The sequence below is a fragment of the Salmo salar genome, chromosome 23 (genome assembly GCF_965601325.2).
Source record: "Salmo salar chromosome 23, fSalSal1, whole genome shotgun sequence".
Classification (NCBI taxonomy): domain Eukaryota; kingdom Metazoa; phylum Chordata; class Actinopteri; order Salmoniformes; family Salmonidae; genus Salmo; species Salmo salar.
In genome coordinates, this window is record NC_138313.1 from 1,056,228 (window position 1) to 1,064,279 (window position 8,052).

The 8,052-nt window shown below is 45.0% G+C and overlaps 1 long non-coding RNA gene across 1 annotated transcript; it reads right to left on the reverse strand.

Annotated features, from left to right (window-relative positions):
- Window positions 1-511: 511 nt before the first annotated feature.
- Window positions 512-7,595, reverse strand: LOC106583878 (uncharacterized). Its single transcript, XR_001323639.3, has 3 exons — window positions 7,427-7,595; window positions 1,094-1,195; window positions 512-813 (listed from the first exon to the last, which is right to left on the reverse strand). It is a non-coding gene; the product is annotated as an uncharacterized LOC106583878 (long non-coding RNA).
- Between the last annotated feature and the right edge of the window lie 457 nt (window positions 7,596-8,052).

An 8,052-nucleotide genomic window follows, 5' to 3' on the forward strand; every position in this document is an offset into this window, starting at 1 on the left:
CCCAAAGCCATAACCCAATTCAGAATATGAAACTGTAGAGATGGGCTAGCTGACAACGTCAGGAAAACAATGAGCACGCTTCAATGGGGCAGAAGTCTGTGGGTTGTGACACTGGATGGTCAGATAGCCAATAACTATGACAATAAGCTTCCATGTGGAGAATCGTCAGGGGCTCGTTTCAGCTAGTTCTTGATACCATGGTCTTGTTTTGAGGAGTTAACTGATTTCACATCTATGCTAATATTGCAAGAATTTGCTTGCTAGCTAACCAACAATTGTAACAATATATTTGATACAAGTGCACATTTATGTTTTCAATAAACATGAGATGAAAGTGTTTACATGTTGTGAACATTCTATGCCAACCCAGTCTGTTTTGCCCCATAGTTTCGCACGCGTTGGTTTTGTTGCTAAACAACCAACCCGTCTATTAAGGTTACAAAACTGTTCAAAGAGCCAAGAATGACATTTCACATCACATTCAAAAAGAGAAGCAAAGCAAGAGGCAAAATGTTATACCAATTTCTTTTAGACTTTATTATTCCATTTAAATGTATGCATCTCAAGTGGACAATTTGCATAAAACCCATAGGCTCTCCAGAATTGTCTACCAATTGGATGTACTCAGCCACGGTGGGAGCAGCGCAGGGGTATAAATCAGAAGACACCATTTAAGCTTCAAGGTGGGTTGGGGAGGGAGGTAAAGAGGTGGATGGTTTCTGCCAGGCGCTGAACACCACCAGTATCATTCAGCCCAGTGCTTGATGTGCAGAAGGGAATGCTGGGAAACATGGAGGACCCTGTGCATTGGACCTGGAGAGAGTGAACAAGAGAAAGTGTGCAGAATTAGTTTCGGTCGTATTGGCTTAACATCTGCCTCCCTGGCTAGAGTGGATAGACTGGCACAACATTGGGTTGTTTACACCATAAGCCAGATCCTGCAGGCTATTCAATTCACATTCCATGATTGAGCCCCAATAGTCAGCTAAGCATTTCCTTTGGCATTACAGAGAGTCCATTACTGGACAAAGAAATGTTGGCTTTAGTAGTTAGGAGCCTTATCAGAACACATCGCCCCTGCATGTGAACTTACATTTTGTGTGAGTCTAGCTCTCCTCACGGCGCCTCCGCTGCACTCTTCAGACAGGCTGCAAATGCCTCCATCAGATCCTTACAGTCACCCCCCTCCTTCACACTGTAGAGAGAACAACATGGTTAGGACCTCTGAGGGAGGGACCTTGGATCCTCTCCAACAGTTTGACAGTCATGGAGCAAATAGTGATCTTTGAAGCCTTTAGATAGGTTGGCCATCGAGCTCAGCACCAAATGATCCTGGTCAACTCAACTAAAGATGTTTTGGTGTCAAGCTGTCAGCCTGGAAGTGTCCTAGGCTTACCCTGTCTTAGTATGAGCTTTTCTAAACAATGTTGGCATTCCTCAGATTGAACCAAGTCAGACTGGTCCTACAGACAGACACTGCCCTCACTAAAGGAGTGAACTGGTTACATAGGTAGAAAGTGTTGGCAGACTGGTCACTAGAGAGGACAGGGAGAGTGTTGAGGGAGATTATTTCAGGAACTCGGCACCAAACAGCGGGCAGACACTGACACAACGCATTAGGGTGATACGGCGAAAGGGAGCGAGGGAAGAGAGGACGGCGGGGAGAGAGGGATGGGGATAAACCCATCTGTGAGGGAAGGTGGGCATCAGGGAGAGCGATTGCATGACAACGCAAAACAGATGACGAAAAGGCCGGGTAGGAGGGTGATGGTCAGAGACGGCAGGAGGGGATGGCTTGACTGACATGACTGTCTGCAACTCCACACTACCTCACCATTCTCCCATTGGTTCCGCGCCTCTTCCCCCCACATCCCCTTGTCGCTGGGCTGATCTCTATGATGTAACTCACAGCTGGTCTCTGCAGATTAAAAAGGTTTATGCAGCCGATTGCTACAGGTTTGAAGAAGGGTCATTTGTGTAGTGTGTGTCGAGTGAGTCACTGAAACGCATAAGAGTGTACGTGTGTATGGTAGGAAGAGGCATGGAGAGGGTGGTGGGGCAGTGATGCGAGGCAGCAGAGATGCCCAAAAGCAGCACAGAGGACCTGGCCCTGAGGCTGTGTGGCCAGATAATCCATCCACCATAAACATCCCCTGCTTTACCACTGAGAGAAAGTGCTTAAAGACTGGACCAAACCTACTATGAGAAGCAGGGGAGATAAACCCAAAACAGACAGCCATTTTAATAATCAAATTACATTGAACTGTAATGGAGGGAGGGAAGGGAAAGAGGGATGGATAGAAACACATTCATTCTGCCACTATAAGAGCGACACTGGGTCTGGGTGCCCCACAACTGTAGCCCGGGGCCTCGTCAACCAACCAAACCAATTAGGCTTCGTTATGTAATGCTGCCTGAACAGAACAGAACAGAACTCCCCTGTCTCTCCATCTTCAGCTCCACACAAACGGGGGAATCCTTTGTGAATGAACCAAGGGGAGAACTTTGGGGGTTTGAATATACTGTACATAAGAAATATTAGTGTCAAGTTAACATATTAGGATTGAGTGATCAACATACAAGAGTAATCTGCTGCAATCTGCTGCAGAGTGTTACCTCTGGATGTCAGAGGTTGCAGGGGCAGCGAACTGGTGACATCACCCAGGGGGTGGGGGGCATCAGTCACGTTACAGCACCACCACCATGTTGGCATGGCAATGGGCCACGACCACTTTAGGGCACATCACAGAGCAAATGAAAGAGGGTAGGGTGGCAAGTGTTGGGTTTGTATGGGAGGAGGATGACCGATTGGGTGGTTGGACTGGTGGAAACACTGCCTTTACAATCAGGAAATTAAGATGTGAATTATTTAGGGCTGTCGGCCGGCCACTAGTTGTGCACAGGTCAGTGGTTTGTTTAACCACAATTGCTAATAACCCACCTGTAACCGCCCAACTATGTGATAAAGTGAACATTTGTTTTTGCCCGATTTAGATACGTTTCTGCTTATAATTTCCAACATTTTGGTAGGCTATTTGTTAGTCAACTTGCCTGTAATTAGATACATGCAGCTTCTCTTCTGTCATTATATGCTGCCCTAGAAGACTAAATAAATCCTTGCTCACCAGAATGTCATAAATCAATAAAATGAATGCTTCACTCTAGTTGACATTGGTAAAGTTCTGTAATCTCTGCATCTTTTGCAGAGCAAATACGTTTAGGGAGTGGGAAGAACATGCCATAACCACAGTTTGATTGGTTTCAAGGAAATATACTGAACCAAAATATAAACGCAACAACTTCAAAGATTTTACAGAATTACAGTTCATATGAGGAAATCAGTCAATTGAAATCCATTAGGCCCTAATTTATGGATTTCACATGACTGGGAATACAGATATGCATCTGTTGGTTACAGATACCAATTTATTTATTTTTTAAATGGGCCTCACAACAGGCCTCAGGATCTCATTGTGGTATTTTTGTGCATTCAAATTGCCAATCGATAAAATGCAAATTGTGTTAGTTGTCTGCAGCTTATGCCTGCCCATACCATAACCCCACCGCCACCATGGGGCACTCTGTTCACAATGTTGACATCAGCAAACCACTCGCTGTGGTGGACGTACTGCCAAATTCACAAAAACGTAGTTGAAGGGGGATTATGGTAGGACATTGGTGGACATTTCTGCAGTCAGTATACCAATTGCACGCTCCCTCAAAACTTGAGACATCTGTCATTGTGTGACAAAACTGCACATTTTAGAGTGGCCTTTTATTGTCCCCAGCGCATGGTGCACCTGCACCTGATCATGCTGTTTAAATCAGCTTCTTGGTACCAACACCAACAATTTACATGTTGTGTTTGTATTTTTGTTCAGTGTAGAAAGATGTGAAAACAACCCAACATGTTTCTGATAAGATTTCAGTTTGGCTTGGATGCATATTTTGTGTTTGAAGTACTAAATCAGCTTTTATGATGCTGATAAAGACAGCATCTCTACAGACGGTATCTAACACATTCTCTCAAGATGCTAAAATAAATAAACCATATTTCTCCACTCCTGTACCCGAGTCAAAATGTTGACTACATTTGGTGTATCATTTTACTGCAAGAAATGCTTAATTCTGCATGAGTTAATATTAAGGCTATGAGAGAGGTTATAGTCCAGATTTCAGTTTCCATTTAACCCATCTGAACAGTAGGCTTCAGTTCCCTTGACATGCCATAGGCCTATTTGAAGTCCCCATCTTATGACTGTCAAATTTATATAGCGCCTCACAATCAAACAGCATCCGCTTTTACCACTTCACCAAATCTTTCCCTTGTCAGTGCCTTAAAAGGAACTCCTGCTCAATTCTGACTATCAATAAAGTTTGCAAAACTCAGACTAAAAGAAAGCATTGGTTTGGAGTATTAAATATAATATGGTCAACAGTATAATCTGAATTGAGCTTCAATAGTGAGTGCAAACTGTATAGAATGTGTATAACTAGGCTGTCCTAATGGAAAATAAGGGATCCTTAGAAAAGGGCACCAAAGAGGGGGGAACCATCCAGACCAGTATACTAAAGAAAAGAGAGTAAGGACACGGAGCCAATATCATCTAGCTTGTGAACAGCTTTGAAGTTGGTTACTGGGCCTGTCTGAGTAGGGAACTAAGAGCGACCTAAAGTCACTACGCTGAAGAGTTCAATGGCATTGGGACACCTGCGAGTGAACTATAGAGGGAACTAAGGGCAGGCCTACAATGATAGGGATATCGTTCTAGGACCAATACAAACATTGTCTGAGTCTCAAATGGCACCCTGATTCCCTATATTGTGTGCTCACTGGGCTCTGGTCAAAAGAAGTGCACCAAATAGGGAATAGTGTGTAATTTGTGACAGAATAATTATCTATGGAGCAGGAGGAGAAGATCAAAGCTATGATAAAAATAAAGAAAATTACTGCGAATGACTTGGTTGGTTTCCAGTTGGAGCCCTGTTGTAGCTAAGGGGTCTCAAATTGCAGTAACACTGCATTCCATCCAAGTTAACCACATTGTCAGTCAAGCAGAGCAAGCACACACGTCTACATACAAGCCAGGGGCCAGGGCCTGTGTGGAAGGCTAGGGTGTTGGCTTACAAGTTAGACTACCAAAGTTACTACAGAACCAAATTTCAAAGTACACAGCAGGACCCACAGGTAGTAGACATCTGTAACATGGTTAATAATAATAATATTTAAAGCGGCAGTTAGGTATCCAAGTCATACATTGGCATGTATAATCTATTCGTCTCAATGTCCTGACTAGGGGATACGCTACGCACTGCAGATAACAGGGGCATCTGTAAGGCACCTACAAAGCACACACAAACACCTTGTCACAGGTTCAAATGTCAGTCAACGCATGTTCTAGAATGTTTAGGCCAGGTCCACAAGCTCAAAGTACTTTCCAGAGGAGTTGTTTGGCCCATTACCAAAATGACCCCTAGACCCTAAGGCATGTGTACTTGTGGATATCCGAGGATAAGACAGGTGTAATTAACAATATGAAATGTGTTTGCGTTTGAAGGCGTCAAGGTGGTGACTCCAACTAATCCATGTATTTCTAGGTGACATGTTAGGGCAGGCCAAGCCAGCCAAGATGGCCGCAGTGCAGTCAGCTGTGCATCGTGTAAGGCCGTTTAAAAATATATACCTTTTCAGGTTCAACGGCAAGTCAAAAACATGATCATGAACTATAGCCATGGGACAGGACATGGTATCCTGGACGTTTACACACCAACCCATGCATGACTATTTAGGATTCAAGAGTGGAGCTATAAATACATCGTCCTGGTATACATTACTCAGTCAGCCCTCTGGTACAGCTAGCTACGCTGCCTTCAGCAAGTCCACTGCCGTCACGTGGACCATGTTACAGGATACAGTATCATTTGGGCCCATCAATGACAAACCCCAAGAACCATGAGGTTAACAGTAGAACCCTGGCCTGAGGGTTAACGGTACAACCCTTGACTGTAAGGTTAAAAGTGTCCTGAAAAGTTTCACCATAACAGCACAAGGCCCTTGACTAAACCTCAAAGTAGATGTTATTTACTGTGGCATAGACCAAAGAGCTGTACATTGTACAAAACAATTGTGCTTGACCCAAATGTTGAGAAAGCCTTCATCTAGTTTCTAATGCAACATTGACAAATTCTAAAAGTATAAATACTGAGGTAAAGGGCATCTAATGCAAAGTGAACTATAAGAGGCCTACAACGAGTATCAACACTACAGTCCATTCATTAAAAGGTGGCATACAACAATTCGATGACATTCAATTCACCATGGCTCAAGACCGCTATAGGCACCCTGAATTTTACTAAAAACTTTACAACCAGCAGCCAACCTAGCCCATCCCTAGCATGCCCTGCAACCTACCACCCCCTAAACCCGGCATCCTTATCTCATCCCTCACACCCGTCTGGACTTATCTGACCTATACAGCCTGGGACACTCCAGGCCCTAGCCTAGCTCCAAACCCTGCAACAACACATCAAAATACAGCACCAAGGGTCAACATGCATCTAGGTTTTGGTGAAATGTCAATGAAGATAGGCGGTTTTCAACTCTGTCTACGGCTCAAGTAGACGCGTTACATCAGCCATTGAACCGGGCTTTGACTGTCATTGAGCCCTCACACACACACAACCATCCTGGTTTCCTGTTTCTACGCATTTCTAGAGATAAAACCCACAACAATCTCACTCTGCACTAATTTTGCAGAGGGAGGACAGAGGGGGGGGAAAGGTGCACATAGATCAGGACAATGAAGCAGTGAGTTAGCGACTTAGCGCTGGCTAACGCTCACTCAGCGCTGTCGACACAGCAAGGCCAGAAAAGCTGAGTGGGGACAGGGGTGGGTGGTTGTGGGGGGGTGAGGAGCAAGTAGGAGAGAACATGATGTAGGCAAATTCCCTGCCTTCGATCAGGCGTGTGCGAGAGACTGCCGTGCTTTGACCCGAAGACCCCTACGTGCGTACCCCCAATACACTACAATAGTAACCCCCCACAACCTGCCAAGACAGTTTATATTCAGTTACATTTAGAAAATTGGAATTTGGATTATTGTATCATCATACACTGCCCTACTCAACTGCTCCACCATTTTATCATGGCGCAACCCAAGGATTCCAAACAACATCAACTCATCATGCACTGTTATAGCCTTCCTCCAAGCGACGGGGGGAGGGTAGTCGCTTCAATTAAAACACAACACTGAAATCCACTTGGAGACACTGGGAACTTCCAAGTGAAAAGCACTAGAAGCACTGCGGCTTTGCCATGTCCATCCAATGAGTTGGAAGCCATGGATGGGCATCCTGGAGACGTTGGTCCCGGTGGCAATGGCGGACAAAAACAGAGAAAACCACATCCGTCCGTACAGACACTCACCATTTGTCCAGGTCTGCCTTGATGCTTGCACATGTGGCAGGGACGGGGGCCTCAGTAGGAACGGCGGTCTCAGAGTCCGACATGTCTGTAGAGTTGCTGTGTGTGTCAGTTTCTCCTCTGTACGCCTATGGGTTGCGTGTGCCAGAGAGAGGAAGAGCGTGAGAAGAGTGCAGAGGAGCGTGTTAGTGGGAGGGGCAAGTGAACACACATGAGGGGAGGGAGGGGAGAAAATGTGACAGGGCAGAACACATGTGAAAATAAGGGTCAGCTCAGTGACCCAGACAAAGTTCAGTGGGAAAATAAATCAAGTGGAAAGATGAAGTAGAGTGGAGAAGACAAAAAATTACACTTCAAATACCATGAAAAGCCAGATGGATACCCTTAATGTTCATGTAGGCCTACAACTCATTCACCAACTGAATGTGTCAACCCATACCAACAACCGTCTATACAAGCAACTATGCAAAACTAATTTTTACACTCACTTCGCTATAGATGTGCACGTGTCGGGGCCCGTGCGCACACATGAAGATGGAGCACTGAGCGCTGAAAAAAAAACAAAAAAAATAACAATTGTCAAGCCAGCAAAGCAAAAGGATCCCCGCACCCCTATGGACGAGTGCCAC